The sequence below is a fragment of the Uloborus diversus genome, unplaced genomic scaffold (assembly GCF_026930045.1).
Source record: "Uloborus diversus isolate 005 unplaced genomic scaffold, Udiv.v.3.1 scaffold_12, whole genome shotgun sequence".
In the NCBI taxonomy this organism is placed as follows: Eukaryota; Metazoa; Arthropoda; class Arachnida; order Araneae; family Uloboridae; genus Uloborus; species Uloborus diversus.
The window spans coordinates 10,262,454-10,282,900 of record NW_026557876.1 but is presented as its reverse complement, the minus strand read 5'-3'; the positions used below and the strand labels follow the sequence as shown (position 1 = coordinate 10,282,900).

Below are 20,447 nucleotides of genomic sequence, written 5' to 3'. Positions count from 1 at the left end.
TACACCGCCGGCTCAGCCAATTCCAGCCGAGGACTGCAGCTTCGTGCTTATTAGCACTCATCAGCCCGGCAGAGGAGCGACTGAGCTGAAGGTGGAAAACCTCTTAAGGAAGCCAAGAGTGCCAAACAAATATACCTAAATAAACAACCCTATTAGTTTATAGGGCGGTAACTTACTGAATATACCTGCCTTGCCTTCAATATTCGAGTTGAACAGAACCATTGTTTTGGTCACTCGTTTGGTCAGTGCTAATTCTGTATTAGCTACCAGTTTGTTTGGCACTCTAGGCTTCCTTAAGAGGTTTTCCACCTCCAGCTCAGTCACTCCTATACCGGGCTGATGAGTGCTAATCAGCACGAAACTGCAGTCCTCGGCTGGAATTGGCTGAGCTGGCGGTGTATTTCATGTACTATCAAATATGTCATTTGATGAGGGTCAATCCATTTGGGTGGTAGATTTCTGAAATTGCTCATTTCGACCGCCATTTAGCAGAAGTGTTAAAATGTGTCAACACTGAAATGTGTATTCAGATTCGATTATTTAGATGTTATTCGATTTTTTTTCCTAATTTAACGGCATAGCTCCTCTTTGTGCGAAAGCAGTCGGTGAATCTGCCACTGTTTCATCCCCCATAGTAAGAACTGACCTCTTTGACTTTCAAATACCACCGACTAAGTTTAGAATTAGAGAAAGAAAGCACGAAAATACAGACAATAAAGCTGCAGAAAAGGAAAGCAGAAGTTCATGAAATACACCGCCAGCTCAGTCAATTCCAGCCGAGGACTGCAGTTTCGTGCTTATTAGCACTCATCAGCCCGGCATAGGAAAGTGACTGAGCTGGAGGTGGAAACGGTCACTCGTCTGGTCTGTGCTAATTCTATGTTAGCTACCAGTTTGTTTGGCACTCTTGACTTCCTTAAGAGGTTTTCCACCTCCAGCTCAGTCACTCCTATGCCGGGCAGATGAGTGCTAATAAGCACGAAACTGCAGTCCTCGGCTGGAATTGACTGAACTGGCGGTGTATTTCATGTATTTCTGCCTTAGCCCTGACTATAGGGCGGTAACTTACTGAAAAGCAGAAGTTGTCTATACCAGAGAAATGACTTTCCTATACAATGTAAAAACGATTCGGAAACGGTCCTGGAAAAGAATGGGCAGGTGATGTGCCCAGTTTAAGTCAGTAAAATATCTTGTAAAAGCCAGAAACGTTTTCTGCTAAAAGACGTTAACCGTCCTGAAATTATCCTTGAATCTTTCTGAAGAATCAGGAAACTTTTCCGGTTGAAGCCAATCTGGAACTTTCAAGGGAAATTAGAGTCATAGAGAAAAAAAAATGAGTTTAACGTAGTTACTTAGAACCTTCCTGATTTACTAAGAAAGCTCCAGAAGCCTCAATGCAACCATTACCAAATCAAAGGCAGAATTGCAAGTAGAAAACTAAGCACTTAACTTGCCTGCAATTTATTCCTCGCAAAGCTGTAGCGATCCAGAGGCTTATTCGCTATTATTGGGATCTTAATCAATCTGGACTGGTCGTAATCGAACTAAATCAATATAATATAATGTATTCAGTAAATTACCGCCCATTAGCCAGGGCTAAAGCAGAAATACATGAAATACACCGCCAGCTTAGTCATTTCCAGCCGAGGACTGCAATTTCGTGCTTATTAGCACTCATCAGCCCGGCATAGGAAAGTGACTGAGCTGGAGATGAAAACCTCAAGGAAGCCAAGAGTGCCAAACAAACTGGTAGCTAATATAGAATTAGTATAGACCAGACGAGTAACCGAAGCAATGGTTCGGTTCAACTCGAAGATTGAAGGCGAGGCATAGTAATGACTGAGCTGGCGGTGAATTTTATGTAAAGTCAATATACTTGTTGAACATGCTCAACCAATCTTCAACCAGTAGCTGAAATATTTTTCACACCAGTGAAAAGTGCATTCGTGCAGCTTGTAGCAATTCAGGAATCCTTTTTGCAAAGTTACTTGGTTTTACGGGAAAATAGATGAAAACCAATGAAATTCCAAAATGTTACACTAAAATAATTAGTGACTTTTCGAATTTTTTTGCCGTGTAGTAAAATCAAAGCCATATATTGTCCGTTTTTCAGGAGAAGGCACTTCGCCACGCCTCCTCGAACGCTGAGTTCCATTTTACGCGGGTGTGATCGATACGCAATCCAACCGCTTCTAAAGGAGACAATCAGATAGCCTTAACTTGGGCGTGAATTTTAATCGGGCGTGCGTGAAAATAGCGAAATAAAATCATCGGATACCACGTGACGAGGGAGGAGTCAAGTGCCTTCTTGTGAAAAACTGACAATATTCCGATGGCAGGATTTTTTTTTCTGATAAAAATAGATATTGAATGAACAATATAAAAGGGCAAGTAATCATCGATGCCTTACGTACGTGCCTCAAAGTCAGACTAACTTAAGTCACACTATCACTACTTCACAAGAGAGAGTAAAAGCTTTTGCCTGTCGCACACAAAGGTTGAGACTCACCGTCTTATAAAACTGTATGAATGTATTTTCAATAGAGTTACGTTATTATGGTTCAATGCGGAATAATATTCCTCATACAATGCAGTAATAATCTGAAAATTACCATTTTAGGCTTATGTGAGTCTGACTCTGATAAAATTTAATTTCTATAAATTGCAAAAACTTGGTGCCTACAAAATCAAAGAAAAGATCTATTTTTGTATTTTTTACTTAAATTATATTTCGACACTTATAGTACAGTTCAAAAAAATTTGGAAGCACTATTTATCAATATGAATGTATTAAAAAAGCTTTTAAGTGCTTTAACAGCTCCAGTTTTCAATGGTTTTGTGTTCTTTCAACGTTGATTTCTCAGTTTGAATGTTGTCACCAAATCATAGGATTTGATGTGGCAAAATTTCGGATATGTATTGTCCGAAGAACTTGAAATTTTTGTGAGTTCAATACAGTATGTTCACCAAAATTAGGGATGGATTTTGTGATATCTTGCAAAGATAAATAATTTAAAATGAAGGAAGTATCAGAAGTAGTGCTTTTTTTTCTACACTTTTCAATGAATACAAACTTTTTATTGATTTCTTTTTTTAAACTAATTCATTAATAGCAAAACTCGTTCCCAAATTGTTCAGCATAATATAGGGGAGAATGGGGATACTTGATCCCTGGGGATACATGATCCCATAGCCAAAAATGTACCAAAATCATTAAATAGAGATTTGAAACCTGAGAATTATGTTAAAGGTATACTTGTACATAAAATCTGGCAACACTTTATTTTTCTCAGTCATTTTGTTTTAGCTCCAGAAATGATTGTCTGAATGTGTCAGAGGAAACTTTTTTTTAGGAAAGCATTCTGAAGTTTACATTATCCAATATATACAACTTAAAAAAAATACTGAAGTGTAATGTTAAAGTATAGACAGTCTTTTATAATTGAGACATATTTTTAGTAAATTTCCACTGACTGTTAATAATATGACAAGTATGTTTGTAAAAATCGCATATTAGGGATACTTGATCCCTTCGTTTAGAGGGATACATGATCCCAGGGTTACAGAATCCATATGGCAATATAAATACAATGAAAACAATATAACTGCTGTTTACTAAGTTGACATTCACTTTAAACATTCAAAACCATATTAACATAATAAAATTTATCATAGTATGAGTGATAGATTTATATAATCACTGCAGTATATATGCTAAACAATAAAAATATCAGTTCGTACTTGTAACCCACATAACACCTCAAACATCTAAACATAAACTAACTCTACTGATAAGTTATGTTTTGATCAGCCAAATGAGCTTGAACAAGTTGAAATAGATGTCAAATCCTTGTTTGAATGAAAAAAAAAGTGATTTTGCTATCGTTAGAATTACATCAAAAAAGTTAGTCGCTCATTATGTAGAACCATTAGCGGATAGAATGTTAAGTTGGATTTCTAGAGTTTGAAATAAGTTTTCTAAAGCGAAAAGGTAACATGCTTAATCAATCTATTATTCCTGAAAAATTGACAAAAGTGTAGTAAATTTGAATGAATGTGTTAAGTTCCACGCATCCAGATGGGTTGAGCTGAACTTTAAGAACTAGAACAAAAGAATTGTTCGCATTTGATTTTTCAGGTTTTGAAAACATATGCCAGGCTTTCTATTCTTTTCTATAAGTAGGCTGAAACTTACATTTTTAATACCCCTTTTTTAAAATTAATTCAATTGATAAAACTCTTAATTTTACTATCGAAAGACAAGAAGCAAATGAGTTGATTTTTGTGCTTGTCGTCCTTTTTCTTTTTTTATTTTTTGTAATTTGAGTTTCATTACGCTACTTAAAAAAAAGGGTTAGTTTTATTTATGAAATATATTGTTCACAACTGTATTAGAGAATAAGTTACTGATGAAAAGCATCATAAGTTCATTAAAGTTGTGTACATTTTTCTTTACAAATGTCCTAGTGGGATTTAAAACAATGTTGTTTTATGTTAACTTTATTATAATTTAAAAACAAAAATTAGAACTAGTGTTATTTTTTAGAAACATTATGTAGAAAATTAAAATTCATAAATATAGCTGATCTAACGAAAGGTTTATGTATTTTCTCAGTGGGATCGAGCTTTCCCCATGAAGGGATCATGTATCACTTGATGTGGGGATACATGATCCCTTTATAAAGTTATTAAAAAAAATTATTTTACCAAAACTATCTGTTTAATTTCAACTAAAAAAAAGTACTGTTAGATAGAGGAAAAAAGTATCTTTCTTCACGTTCTTTTTTTTTGAAAAAAAAAAAAACTGATAATTTGCAGCCGAGAAAAAAATTGAAAACTAAAGTGGGGATCAAGTATCCCCAGTTTCCCCTACTAAAAATATAACAATATTGATAATATTGATAAACAAAAACAAAAAAAGAAAGAAGAAAGAATTTTAAAATACATACCTAATAAAATAATGACAACAAAAATTTCCTATTCCATTAATTTTTGTTTTTCTTGCAAAAGTTATGTTTTTTAATGCTAACCATTAACAATACAAACGTGACGTAGATCTGTAGTTTTCAATTATTTGGAACCTTTAAATTAAAAAAAGAAATGACCTAAATGTATTCAGTCCCCTCAAAAACTAACTTTTATTATTTCTATCATTTATTTTTATTTCTGAGAGTAATTAAAAATCTGGTTCACCAAAACTGGCACCACGAGAGAGCAAATGTAATAAAAGTTTTTATAAAAAGCTAATATCGCTTCCTTTACTTTAGTTAAACTGAAAACTTTTATTAATTCACATCAACTTACAGAAAACTATTTGTAGCAAATATAACTTCAAAAACTTTTACTATGGAGTGATTCGAAACATTTTTAAAACCTAAATATATTCTAATCACATAATGATCCAATTCCCAATAATATTTTTCTTTCTTCAACCATTAATGCTATGCTTGCGCGGATACTTCTTTCCCCCCTATTGATTCCCTCCGAAACTGCGCACGCGCTGTAGCCATGGAGACGAGTCAAACATACAACAATTCCCCAACAGAGCAACGACAAGTTAAAAGGAAACACAAAAAAAGTAAAATAACAATAAAAAAAAGAAATTCCGAATAATTGAGAACTGCAGACTTGACCGTTTGGTAGTAAAAAAACCTGTAGAGTTTTCAGAGTGACAGGAAGTTGAAGCGGCAACAGGACTGTGACACGTTCAAAAAGCTTGCGCGTCAGAATTTGTTTGAAGTTTTTCCGCTCGAACTTGGAGACTTGTAATTTTGAAACGCCGAAATGGTCTTAAATAGGGAGGTAATTTGGAATCTTTTTTTGGTGATGGCGTAAGCAGAGGTGTGAGAGATATGAAAGAAATGATGGGTAATTGGACTGTTTGGGCAAAAGTACATCCCGGTTAAAGTAAGTTAATTTATGCACTCTTATTCAAATCTTCTATTTGCTATTTATTTGTATGTTCTTTCAGAAATAGCGCAAAGTATTGTAGAATTTCTGATGCAATGAAGTTTATAATTTTTCTTCCCGTTTATATATTCTATAAGAAATATCGCAAAATATTACGAGTTTCTAAAGCGATGAAGTTTATAATTTTTCTTCCCGTTTATATGTTCTATAAGAAATGTCGCAAAATATTACGAGTTTCTAAAGCGATGAAGTTTATAAATTTTCTTCCCGTTTATATGTTCTATAAGAAATGTCGCAAAATATTACGAGTTTCTAAAGCGATGAAGTTTATAATTTTTCTTCCCGTTTATATGTTCTATAAGAAATATCGCAAAATATTACGAGTTTCTAAAGCGATGAAGTTTATAATTTTTCTTCCCGTTTATATGTTCTATAAGAAATATCGCAAAATATTACGAGTTTCTAAAGCGATGAAGTTTATAATTTTTCTTCCAGTTTATACGTTCTATAAGAAATATCGCAAAATATTAGGAGCTTCTAAATCGATGAAGATTACAATTTTTCTTCCCGTTTATATGTTCTATAAGAAATATCGCAAAATATTACGAGTTTCTAAAGCGATGAGGTTTTTTAATTTCTCCCCCCTCCTGTTTTTATCGTTGGTGAATAATGCCAACGATATTCATTAATTCATATCAACTTACGATATTATTACTTCATATTAATAATATTGCGGACATTATAGCTGCGCAAAAGTTTATTCAATTAAATTTACTTAAATGTTTGACTTATTTGATTAATGTTTTTTTACTCAAGATCATTTCCTTATTTTCCTTTATTGCATCTTATTTTAATAACATTTTGCAATGTCAAATTCTAAACCAAGGAAAATTGAATTTTTTTATTACAGAAATCTTAACTATTATAATTTTTACTTCAGATAAATGAATTTACTTTGCTTTTTAATCTAAAACACTAAGAATTGATTACTTTCTTCAAATGGTCACATTTGTTATTTAACCAAACTTTAGAAAAAATTACAGATCCAGGTTGACTTAACAGCACATTACTAGTTAGCTATGTAAATAGTAAAAAATGTATCACAATGGTGCCCAACCTTTTTCTTCATTAAAATTCATCATACACATACAAAATTTAAAAAAATTCATTCTTTTCTAAATCACATGGGAAATACGGAAAGAAGAGACAATTTTAAATCAATAACGGCTGTTATCAATTATTTAATGCTGGTGTTTTATAAAATTCATGTTCTTCAGAAACCAAAATTTGCGACCATGTCACTAATCGTGCTTTTTGATCTGTGGCATTGAGCAAAACGGGCCACACGGATCAGCTTTGCGGGCCGGATGTGGCTCGCAAATTGAGTACCACAGTATCAATCATATGTAACCAGAAAAGATACAGCTTGGCTTAAAACTATCGTATTTGATTTTGAACAATATTCTTTCTTATTAACGCATAAAATGATGATTTACTTACGGATAGTATTCTACTACAGTGCGTAATTACGAATTTATGAATGATCACTGAATTCCTCAACAATATGTACATATGATACTAAAATATAGCCTGAGTCACAGTTTTAAGTGTGACAATAAAATTCCATTAAAAGTACTTCTGTTTTGTCCAAAAAGATAAAAGTCACTTTTCACAAAAACAGGATTTTCTACTTTTTTTTAACATCACAGCTCTGCATCGTTTGAATCAGTAGATAAAGTACATTTTAATCATTTTCAACCCCCGACACACAAAGGAAATGGGTTATAAGTAACTCAAGTAACTCAATAAGTAACTCAATAATATGTATGATATTAAAATGTAGCCTGAGTCAGTTTTAAGTGTGACAATAAAAGTTCATTAAAAGTACTTTTTTTTTCAAAAAAGATAAAAGTCGCTTTTCAAAAACAGGATTTTCTACTTTTTTTTTTTAACTTTACAGCTTTGCATACGTTTGAACCAGTAGATAAAGTACATCTTAATAATTTTTAATCCCAACACAGAAAGGAAATGGGTTATAAGTAACTCAATGAGTAACTCAACAATATGTATATGATATCAAAATATAGCCTGAGTCAGTTTTAGGTGTGACAATAAAATTCTATTAAAAGTACTTTTTTTCCAAAAAGATAAAAGTCGCTTTTCATAAACAAGATTTTCTTTCTTTTTTTTTTTTTAACTTCATAGCTTTGCATACGTTTGAACCAGTAGATAAAGTATATTTTAATAATTTTTAACCCCCGACACACAAAGGAAATGGGTTATAAGTAACTGAACAATATGTATATAATATTAAAATACAGATTGAGTCACAGTTTTAGGTGTGACAATAAAATTCTATTAAAAGTACTTTTTTTTTTCCAAAAAGATAAAAGTCGCTTTTCAAAAATAGGATTTTCTACCTTTTTAAAAAAAAAAAACTTCACATCTTTGCATACGTTTAAACCAGTAGATACATTTATCAGCAAGTACCAGTAAGAACCAGTAAGTACATTTTAATAATTTTTAACCCCCGACACACAAAGGGAATGGGTAATAAGTTTGATGCGTCTGTGTATCTATGTATCTGTTTGTGGCACTCTAGTGCCTAAACGGATGGACCGATATTGAAAAACTTTTTTTTATTCGAAAGGAGAGTTAATCGAGAGTTTTTAGCTGGGTTGTGTCTTTGGATGACATTAATTAATGAAGATATTAGTTAAAAACCTATAAAGGTCTTCCGCGATTTTTGCAATGGAAACACATTTAAAAATTTAGTACCAAAATAAAGTGTAATTTTTTCTGCGTCTGATGGAATGAGTTTATGACATTCACATTATATAGAATTTGAATAATAACTTTTTTAAAGCAGATTTTGAATATGGCTAACCCTTTATTCACGCGATTGGTAACAGAATTCATTGTTGGATGACAAGGATATCAATTGCAATTATTTAAAATTTTTATCTGCTGCCTGTTTCTATTTGTCGACAAATAAAATACCTGTAATTGATTTTTAATAGTACAAGGCTTTTAAAAGATTTTAAATCCCTCTTGATTCTACATTTACGACCCAGTCGGTTTTTTTTTTTTTTTTTGAGCAATCACGATTGCTTATTGCTTTCATTTGACTGTTTTTGACGTCCTATCATTTGATTTTCCCACCGCCACCCTCCGCACCATCACCGTCGACCGGCTCCTCACGGTGCTGCTCCTATAGCGAAGGCCGTCTCCAGGTTGCATCCATGTCCTACACACACGCGCATACATACACAACTATATACACACATACACACACACACACATACACACACGCATACAGACACCTACACTTACACACACAAACACATACACACACGCATACAGACACCTACACATACACACACAAACACATACACACAACTACCCACACATTCATGCCTGCACACAGACACAAACACATATGCCTACACACACATACACATACCCCCCACACACACATTCATACACACAACTTCCCACACACTTACGCCAGCACACAGACACAAACACAGATGCCTACACACCATGCACATACTCTCCCCCACACATTCATATACACAACTACCCACACACTTATGCCAGCACACACATACACATACCCCCTACACACAAACACACATACCCCCCACACACAAACACACATACCCCCCACACACAAACACACACACTCGTGATTAAATACATAATTTGAATTCAAGATGTCAAAATTGAAATTAATTATTATTATTTTTTTTAATTTGCAATTTTTATGTTATATCTCTAAAAATTCAGCGCATACATCCATGAATTCCTACACAAGAATATCATTCATCGAGAAAAAGTCAGTTGCATGATATCAGTTCAGTAGTTCTAGCTTTTTAAATAGAACTATATTTTAGTTTTCAAAGTGTTATGCTTTCTTCAATTAATTATAAGTCATTTAACCAATTATAAACATTTGTTGGTCATCTATGTTTATCATTTCATACATATTGCTCTTTAAAAGCCAAGCTTACTTATAAAAGTAGTATTTGCCACAGTTTATGGGCATTAATCAGTTACAAAGAGTTGAGCTCTTATTAATTGCATCAGCAATTTACTCAAAGTGGAAACGTAATTACAATAAAAAAGTAATGCATAACCAATGCAAAAATTAAAAATCGGAGTTTTGATGGAAGAATCTAGCTTTGGAAGAAAAACAATTAACAAAAAATTAGCTGTCTCTATACGCAAAATAATGGAGCAAAAATTTGTATTAAACACTGATTTTGCCATTTGTTGGTCATCTATGTTTATCATTTCAAACGTATTGCTCTTTAAAAGCCAAGTTTACTTATAAAAATAGTATTTGCCACAGTTTATGGGCATTAATCAGTTACAAAGAGTTGAGCTTTTATTAATTGCATCAGCAATTTACTCAAAGTGGAAACGTAATTACAATAAAAAGTAATGCATAACCAATGCGAAAATTAAAAATCGGAGTTTTGAGGAAAGAATCTATTTTTGGAAGAAGAAAATTAACAAAAAATTAGCTGACTCTGTAAGCAAAATAATGGGACAAAAATTGTATTAATTACTGATTTTGCATATAGTTACAAAAAAACAAAGTTGAAAAAAAAAAGAAATTTAACAGGAAATATCCAACGTGCCGTCGCTTTTACCTTTTACAGGGGGTTTTTACATCCAAAATCTCACAAATTTGAATTGAAAAAGGGGTTCCTGGAAGCCCCGAAACACGTGTACTCAGTAATTTGTTTATTTGTGCTAAACAACGTCGGATATTTCCTGTTATTCCTCGGCACAAAGGTTTTTATTTTTTAAAAAGAAATTTGTTACATTACGAAATTAGATTCATTAACTTGTTTTCAGTTAAATGCTGCATGAAAAACAATTTTAGTTATCTTTGCTTTCCGTTGCCAAATTTCTATTTTCTTTGCGTGCAGGTTTTTTTTTCCATACGTACGTATCAAAATATTTTTAAACTATCCAAAGCATTTTTACTTCCTTTTACAAAAAAGGAAGCATTGTATTCGCGAAAAAATTTTCACCCAAAAATCCCCAAAATTCATCCCCAAATGAATGTTGAGTTTTTTTTTTCAACCCGACCACACGTGGATACGTGCCTAGGAACGTACAGACATCCGAAATATCCATTTTGACGTTCCCCGAGTTAATTACAACGAGTTTTTTCGTGACGTCTGTATGTACGTATGTATGTGCGTATGTGTGTATATATGTCACATAACTCAAGAACGGAACGTCCTAGAAAGTTGAAATTTGGTACGTAGACTCCTAGTGGGGTCTAGTTGTGCACCTTCATTTTTGGTTGCATTCGTATGCTCCAAAGGGGGTATTTTACCCCTTTTTGAGGGGAAATCATTGTTAATTTCGATGTAAAAAGTGGTGTTATAATTTGGCGGACACTTGGCGATATATCGCCAGTCTTTTGGTCGCCAAGTTTTGTCGCCAACTTGGCGATAAATTTGGCGATTAATTTTTTTTTTTTAATCTGGTTCCGATTTGACCACTGTTGGTAATATTTAGAGAGTAAACTATTGAATCATATTAAAATTGCCAATAATGCGAAAATGACATTAAATTGGAGTAAAAGGAAGTCATGTGATGCACACATCAGCTCGTTTATGCATAAGTCAGGGGTGCCCACAAGGAAGGATTATGGCGCAAGTTGCGCCATCAAAATTTTTTTGGGGGAATTTTTGAAATTTTTATTATTTATTTAAATTTATTTATTGATTTACATTTAATTTATATTATTTATTTTATATCATTTTACTCTGATTAGATTTTAATTTATTTATTTATTTAGTTTGTGGGTAGGTGGGTAAGTGTATATCATTGGTGTGGCACAGAAGTTTTCTAATAAAGTAATGATAATAATATTAATAATTAAAAATAAATAAGTAAATAAAAATATTAAAAATAAATAAATAAATATTTTAAAAAATAAATAATAGATTTTATTTTATTTATTTAGTTTGTGGGTAGGTGGGTAAGTGTATGTCATTGGTGTAGCACAGAAGTTTTCTAATAAAGTAATAATAATAATATTAATAATTTTAAAAAAATAAGTAAAAAGAATATTAAAAAAAATATATAATAAAATGTTTTTAAAAATAAATAAATAAAAAAAGAGAGCTAAAAAAATTTTAAAAGGAAAAAAACGGGTTGAGAAAATGGGGGGGGGGGAGGATTTGTGCCATTGAATTTGGGGGGATGGGCACCCCTGTGCATAAGTCAAATGCCATTTCTAATCCTACAAAACTTAGTCCTTTGAGTATATTTCTTTAGCTCTTTGTTTTTGAATAGGAAAATGTTTCGTCTTTTAACTCCTATTTTTATCCCTCTTCTATTTTATTTCACTCACATTTAAAAAAAAACTTTTTGCCAGTTCCATTCAAATGACTTTGATTTTTTTTTTTTTTTTTTTTTTTTTTTTTGAGCAAATCACAACATACTAAATGTTCTCACTTAATTGAATTTGGCGTCAGTGGCGGCAATTCGGGGAGGAGGGGGCAAGGGGGAGTGGGGAAAACGCTCCCCCCTCCTTTTAATGGGAAATTTATTTCATTTTCCAATAAAATAACCAAAACTAGAAATTACAAAAAGAGCAGCAATGTCAAAATTTTCAGAACACGATTATCTGGTTTGCTTTGTGCACCTGTTTACGAAATATTTTGCCCCTCACTCCACACTTTTTATGGGAAATTTATTTGATTTTTCTAATTAAGTAAACAAAACTAGAAATTACAGAAAAAAAAACAGAAATGTCAAAATTTTCAGAACATAATTATTTGTTTAAATTTGTACATCGGTTTACGAAACATGATTTAGCACATACAGTAACTTTTAGTTCATGTATTCATTGTTTAGATATTAGAAAATCAATTGTTTCATTTAAACACTAGTGGTACCCGCACGGCTTTGCCCGTAATATAAAAGTAAAAGGTCTTTTGGCTCGCCTGTAGATTTACAAATAATGTATGGTGAATTTTCTGGCCAATTGGCTTGTACCCATGTTACGGTTAAACGTTACGGTAATTTCGTATCTCGCCAATTGGTTTGTGCCCATGTTACGGTTCCACGTTATGATAATTTCGTAATTTAATCGTCCATCTTATGATATTTTTGTTCTTAAAATTGGAATAGAAAAGGAACCACATCGAATTTTCGAAAAATAGCTTCGAGGTGCACACTCCCATGCTACAAGCTAACTTTGCGCCAAATTTCATGAAAAAAGGCCAGACGGTCTAGGCGCTATGCGCGTCACAGAGATCCAGACATCCTCCGGACAGAGAGACTTTCAGCTTTATTATTAGTAAAGAAGCCATACTTAGTTCAATGAAGTTTTTACCAAGTGTTTGTGACTTCTCAAAATACTCCGGGATAAATAATGCAAGTCTAATTCATGTCTAAGTTTCTTTCCCTGAATATTGGGAAGACTCCCTCCCCAAAGCAAGAGCCCCCCCAAAGGAAAAATACCCCTCAAAACACCCCTCACCTAAAAATTTCAATGTTGCAGTCTGAGCCATGACCCCCTCCCCCATTTTTGTGGACACCTCTGGTTATTGTGTACATAATTCATCAAAATATTAAGAAAAACGTGAATTAAGTTATTACATTTACATCAATTTCCACTTACCTGCTCTCCAAACCAATAGTAACAAAATTTTCTTGTTTTTCCAACAGAATTTTGTATTATCATTTGATTTAAAAAATATTTTACCGAAAATTGCACCAGTTAGCATAAAAAAGAAACGAGCTGATTTTTTCATCACGTGACTTCCTTTTACTCCAATTTAATGTCATTTACTCATTATTGGCAGTTTTAATGTGATTCAATAGTTTACTCTCTAAATATCACCAACAGTGGCCAAATTGAAACCAGATTTAAGAGAAAAAAAAATCGCCAAATTTGTTGCCAAGTCGGCAACATAACTTGGCGACTAAAAGACTGGCTATATATCGCCAAGTGTCCGCCAAATTATAACACCACTTGAGTTTACCTCACAAATTGACAATGATTTCCCCCCAAAAGGGGGCAAAAGAGCCCCTTTGGAGCATCCGAATGCAATCAAAAAGGGAGGTGCACAACTAGACCCCACTAGGAGTCTAAGTACCAAATTTCAACTTTTTAGGACATTCCATTCTTGAGTTATGCGACATACATACGCACATACATACGTCACGAGAAAACTCGTTGTAATTAACTCGGGGATCGTAAAAATGGATATTTCGGGTGTCTGTACGTTCCTCGGATTATATCCACGTGTGGTCGGGTGTCGGATTGAAAAATAAACTCAAAATTCATTCGGAGGTGAGCAAAATGGAAATTAAGGCCGATTTTTGAGTGAAATTTTTTTCGCGAATACAATACATCCTTTTTTGTAAAAGTAAGTAAAAATAAACCGTATGTTAACCGGAAACATTCTCATACATTGACACAATTGTAAAATCCTTAAAATGCATAGCTACATCAAAAAAATATGACGGAAATATTTTCTTCAACGTACGCTTCAGCACAAAGAACAAAGATATTATCCTGTTTGATTGCTTTCTGTTGAACATATAACCTGTCATGTTCTTTTCAACTTTCAAAAGCATTTTGTAACCAGTCATTGATTGCAAATCCATCAAACGACTTTTGACGGCAAACTCAATGCATCATTTTCCCAATTGTCACTTCACATTTTCTGTAAATTTGAATCGGAATCCGACGGATTTCATTTTGTACAGGGTGATGAAGTTTTTGTGAACAGACTCTGTTTGGTTTTATTTTAATTACTTCTACTTTAATTCATAACTTCTACTTTAATTTATAGAGGGCGCAGTTTTTGTCTTGTTCCATGGAACGATAATAAAAATGGCAGTTTTGGCTGGAAAACTCAATGACGTTGTGTGGCTGTTTTTACACTTTTTGAATCACGGTTAGTTTTTGTGTACGTGGAAGTTTTTCCTCTGGCGCAACGTACAACGATATTTCCCATTTCATCACCATTTTCGATCCCCTCTCCCGTTGGTGACTTAGCAAACTTGTTTTTATGCAAAAATGATGTCATTCCATTTTTCCTTATTTTTCCTCCCCTCCCCTCATTGGAGTTTTTTCTCATTTTTTCATATGTAAACGATTGTTTGGTTCTATTTTTATTTTAATTACTTCTACTTTAATTCATAACTTCTACTTTAATTTATAGAGGGCGCAGTTTTTGTCTTGTTCCATGGAACGATAATAAAAATGGCAGTTTTGGCTGGAAAACTCAATGACGTTGTGTGGCTGTTTTTACACTTTTTGAATCACGGTTAGTTTTTGTGTACGTGGAAATTTTTCCTCTTGTGCAACATACAACGATATTTCCTATTTTATCACCATTTTCGATCCCCTCTCCCGTTGGTGACTTAGCAAACTTGTTTTATGCAAAAATGATGTCATTCCATTTTCCTTTTTTTTCCTCCCCTCCCCCATTGGAGTTTTTTCTCATTTTTTCATATGTAAACGATTGTTTGGTTCTATTTTCATTTTAATTACTTCTACTTTAATTCATAACTTCTACTTTAATTTATAGAGGGCGCAGTTTTTATCTTGTTCCATGGAACGATAATGAAAATGGCAGTTTTGGCTGGAAAACTCAATGATGTTGTGTGTCTTGTTTTTACACTTTTTGAATCACGGTTAGTTTTTGTGTACGTGGAAATTTCTTTTCTTCTGGCACAACGTATAGACTTTTATTCCATTATTCAATATTCCTATTTCTATTTATGCAGCATTTGCATTTCTTTTACCTACAATATAAAACACATTTAAGTTCGGAAACGTTTCTTTCTTTTACAAGTATTTTATTTTTGGAAGAAAAAAAAATTAAATGTTATGCCTTTTTATTTTTAGCAGCCATAAATTATGGATTATGAGATAACTTCGTGAGCCCGTCCATCGAAAATTTAATTTATTGGAATAGCGTATTAAATATCTGGTTATAGATATGATCCAACTATGAGCACTTGAGGCACTTTGAATAGAAATTTAATAGCAGAAGAAATACAGCAGGGGTGCCCACCCCCCTAAGAGCAAGGGCTCACCCCTACCCTAAATACCACGAAGACCCTCCCCAAAAGCAAGAGCCCTCCCCCCCCAAAAAAAGAGAGAAAAATACCCCTCTAACCCCCCTAAAAATGGCAATGGTACAGTCTGTGCGATGCCACCCCCCTCCTCTCAGTGGGCACCCTTGAATACAGTAAGACGGATTTGTGTCTCTTTCTTTCGAGATAATTTGGAACATTTTTCTCATTTGTTAAATGGAAACTATCATAAAGAAGCAAATTAAGGGTTTTTGTTTAAAAAAAAAATGTTTAAATACGAATACATTTGGGTATTTAGTGTACATATGTTTAAAAACTATTATTGAAATTTGTAGCAGATTTGAAATTTATGCTTTGGGTATGGTCATTTGGAATTACAATGAACGATATTTCTTTGGTGATTTAGATTTTATTTTGATAGATGTATGAAACTTTTGCTGTTTTGACTTCGTGTTAATGGAGACATGACCAATACAAAGTAAATACAAAATTTGTAAGATAAAAAACTTTAGAAATGCACAAATCAGCAAACAAAGCAAACTTTTACTTTTTAAAAAAGTAAACTTTTACTTTTTAAAGTTGTTCATTTGTTTAAGACAAAGCATTAAAAAAAAAAAAAAAAAAACTTTTGCAACACATCAGTAAGATAGTGCGTTCACAAAGAAATGGCACTTCGCCCCTCCCTTCCAAAACACAGAGTTGATTTTAGGGAGGGTCTGTGGAGGTGGTCCATGAACTTGTAAATTAGACTAATTTGCGCGCATTTAAATGTGCGGGAAAATCTTAGCGTCAGTCGCTTCGTTTATATCCTGTTACTTGCGTTATTCTTACGTTGTTAGTTAAATACGTTTAAAAATTTAAAAACTGCTACTTGTAGGAAAAAGTGCACTGATCATAACCTTCTTCCAAAAACAGAGAGTTAAAATCGTCGTATACAGTCAAACCTGTCAATCTCGAATTTCACGGCGATGAAGATAAACTCGAGATACGGAGGTTTCGATAGACGGAGGTTTTGAGAAAAGTTGTGAAAATAAACAATTGGAGCAAAGTCAAAAAGTGAACATATTCTTTGGCATTGATATTTTTCAACACTCTACAGTTGATAACACGTTTTACAAAATTTAATGATTATATCATAGCAAGTTTAGCACGAAAATTATCTTTCAATGATTGTAATTCAAAACTGTTGAGATTTTTACTTTTTCTTCAATGGAAATAATTTAAACATTAGAAAGCTCCCCTCAGTTTTCAAGTTTATGAAATTGCTGGAAATCTTGTTCCTTGTACATATGGTCGTTCCTTGTACATTCCTTGAGCTACATGTCTCACAATACTTGGAAGATTTTTCGATTGCTAATATTAGGGAAAATATTTTTAAGTCTCCAAGTTCCACAGTTTGTTAAGATCACTGGGGATCAAATTCAGAAAAGACAGTGCAGTCGGAATTTGAGGGATGAAGGTTTTTGGAAAATTTCATTCGAGATAAACGTAGGAAAAACATTGAAATAATGCTATAAATGCAGGGAAAATGAAACATTTCGGCATAAAGAGGTTTTTGAGATAGACAGGTTCGAGATAAGCAGGTTCGACTGTACCACGTGACGAAGGAGAAGTCAAGTGCCTTCCCCTGCTACGAATTTGGTAGCAAGGGAAGGCAGGGGTTTGTTAATTTTACAATATTTGAAATTAACAATTGAGAAACGTAATTGGACACTGATTTTCCATTCCTACGTTATCTTTTTTATCTATTGTTTGAAAATGTCAGTTAACCAATTTTTCCGCTTAGACGATTTTTAGTCCATTATATTTTACCATAATAAATTTATTATATCGCCTCCTACAGGAAAAATGTTTTAAAAAAATATATTCAACAAGATATCTCTTTGGAAAGATAGCAATTAAGGGGGTCCGAAACACAAAAATCGTCAAATTTTGCATTTTTTTTATCATGTGAAAAATTACTCCGTTTTTTTTCTGCTTAAAAGGACGTTTGAATCTTATTTCTATCTTAAATAGAACGAAAGATATAATTATTTTTGTTGCATGCGCCTAACTAATGTGTACTTAACTTTAAAACTTTAAACGCGTTTTTCTCCATGATGCAATTTTTCCAGATTTCTTGCATTCAAACTCTTATAAGTCAGGAACCGATAGAGACAAAGTAATGAAACTTGGAGCATGTCTTTTTTAAACAGTTTACTTTAATTTTTATTCGGTGAATTTGAAAAAAACGTTTACTGCAAAAATTATGATTTTTTTAAAAGTATTTTTGAATTTTTTGAAATTTTCCTTCAAATATTTTTTATTGAATCATTATTTTTAAAATCGCCGAATAAAAATTAAAGTTTAGATATCTGCGCTTAATTTATTTTTTTAAAAAATGATCAAGAATATTTTGAGTTATAGCAATTTAAAACAACCCCATTTAAAAAAAAAACTAATTAAATTTAAATATTTTTTTTTCATATTTATGCTATGATTTTGCTTATAAAATAAATGGTGAATCAGTGCAAAAAATTTTAAAACTCTAAAGAATATAACAAAAAAAATTTTTAAATGTGTCCCGGACCCCCTTAAGGGCGAATGAAGACATTTCAATAACGAAAAACTAACTATGAATTCGCATTTAATTATTTGCAAAAAGCACAAAGTAAAGCACAATGGAACCTTTGCAATAACAGAAACACAAAAGAAAAGAAAGAATGGAGTAAAAAAGAGAATAAACCCTCATTGCAATCTCAGACTATTATTATTTCTCTGTCAAACACACATATTTCAATGTAATGTCTCTCTACGGTACCTTTCATGCTAAGCTTAAAATATCCTAGGAAAACTTGCTTATACAGGGTGTTTCAAAATGAATAGCGGGGTTTTAACATGTTATAATATTTATTACACCAAACTTACAGCCACAAGTGATATAACAAATGAAAGAGAAACTCAAACAGTTTTACATAATAGGCTACAAGTGTTCAATGTGAGCATCATTCATCACTCGGCACGCGTCAAGACGATATGCGAGTTCTTCCCAAACTATGATGAGTGTCTCATTAGTAATTGCTGTAACAGCAGTTTCAATCCTGTTCCTTGATTCGGGAAGGTCGGCTGGCAGTGGAGGCACACACACACACGGTCCTTAATAAACCCCCAAAGATAGAAATCACATGGCGTTAGGTCGGGTGACCGTAGAGGCCATGGGAAACAAGCCCTGTCACTAGGCCCCTTACGGCCAATCCAACGGTCGGATACAGTTAGGCTAAGCCAAATCGCGTACCTCGTTTTGCCAGTGAGGCGACGCACCATCTTACTGAAAGATGAAGTTTTCTGGCTCATCTTGTGTCAGTTGAGGGAAGAGCCATAGCTGTAAAGTATCCAAATAAGAAGGCGGATTGCGGCAGAAACATTCCACGTGCATGCGCACTGATGCCAACAAACAAAAAACTGTTTGCGTTTCTCTTTTATTTGATACTAGCTGCGTTGCCCGGCTTTACCCGGTCTACCTTGAAAATAAAAATTGTGTCAAGTGACGTATATTCAACAATCAGGAGTAAAAAATAAATAAAAAAACATCATGACTTCCTTTCCAAACAATGACGACAGATATTAAAATACTTTTAAAAAATGAAATCCAGAAAGATGGATTTAAGATGCGTAACCATGGAAACACAACATAAAATAAGTTTTAAGAATTAAAATGCGAAAGAAAATGATTCACAATTTGAATGGAATCGTGATTTCTTAAACTTGATTTTAAAAGGATTGTAACTTTTTTTTTCCTTTCGAGATAAAAGCTTATTTTTTCGACCATATGTCGAGTTAGATCTGGAGTAAAAAAGATCGCTTTTTCCAATGGCGTCGAAAAGAAAGCTGTGGGACAATTCCTTCACTTTTTATTGATTTATTTAATGAAGAAAGTAGTGCCTAAATTTAAGCTAAGCCTAAAAAAGTTCGAGCTAAAAACGCAAATAACTCTCGCCGTAATAAAGTTAGAGCATTGAAACAAATTGCGTAGAACGCGGAAAATTCTACCCTTTCTGACGATATGTAATATTAATATGTGCAAGTAATTTTTCTCCCCCATATTTGAGAATTTATGTGAAAATTGGACGTAAATTGGAATAAAAAAATAACTATTCATAAAATTTTATTCGAACTGGTCTGCAAACCTTTTCAGGACTTAAAGGAACAAATTGTGAAAATATCAGCGCAATCGGCCAAGTAGTTCTTAAGTTTTGCGAATTCAAACAATCAGACGCTTTTTGGGGACTTCATTTTATACTATGTAGAGATATCACTTGTGGCTGTAAGTTTGGTGTAATAAATATTATAACATGTTAAAACCCCGCTATTCATTTTGAAACACCCTGTATTAGGGCTAGACAGTTCTAAAAATTCTCTATTTAGACACATTCAAGTTTTGTCCAGCTTGTAAAGTATTTTGCCGCTAA

General features: G+C 33.1%; 1 protein-coding gene across 1 annotated transcript in view; it reads left to right on the top strand.

The window, feature by feature from the left end:
- The first annotated feature begins 5,778 nt into the window (after positions 1-5,778).
- The window catches only part of LOC129232461 (kyphoscoliosis peptidase-like), a 170,772-nt gene continuing 156,103 nt past the window's right edge, over positions 5,779-20,447 (top strand). Inside the window, exon 1 of the mRNA XM_054866606.1 lies at positions 5,779-5,907. The gene's annotated coding sequence lies outside the window, so the exon portion shown is untranslated. The remainder of the gene's footprint in view (positions 5,908-20,447) is intronic.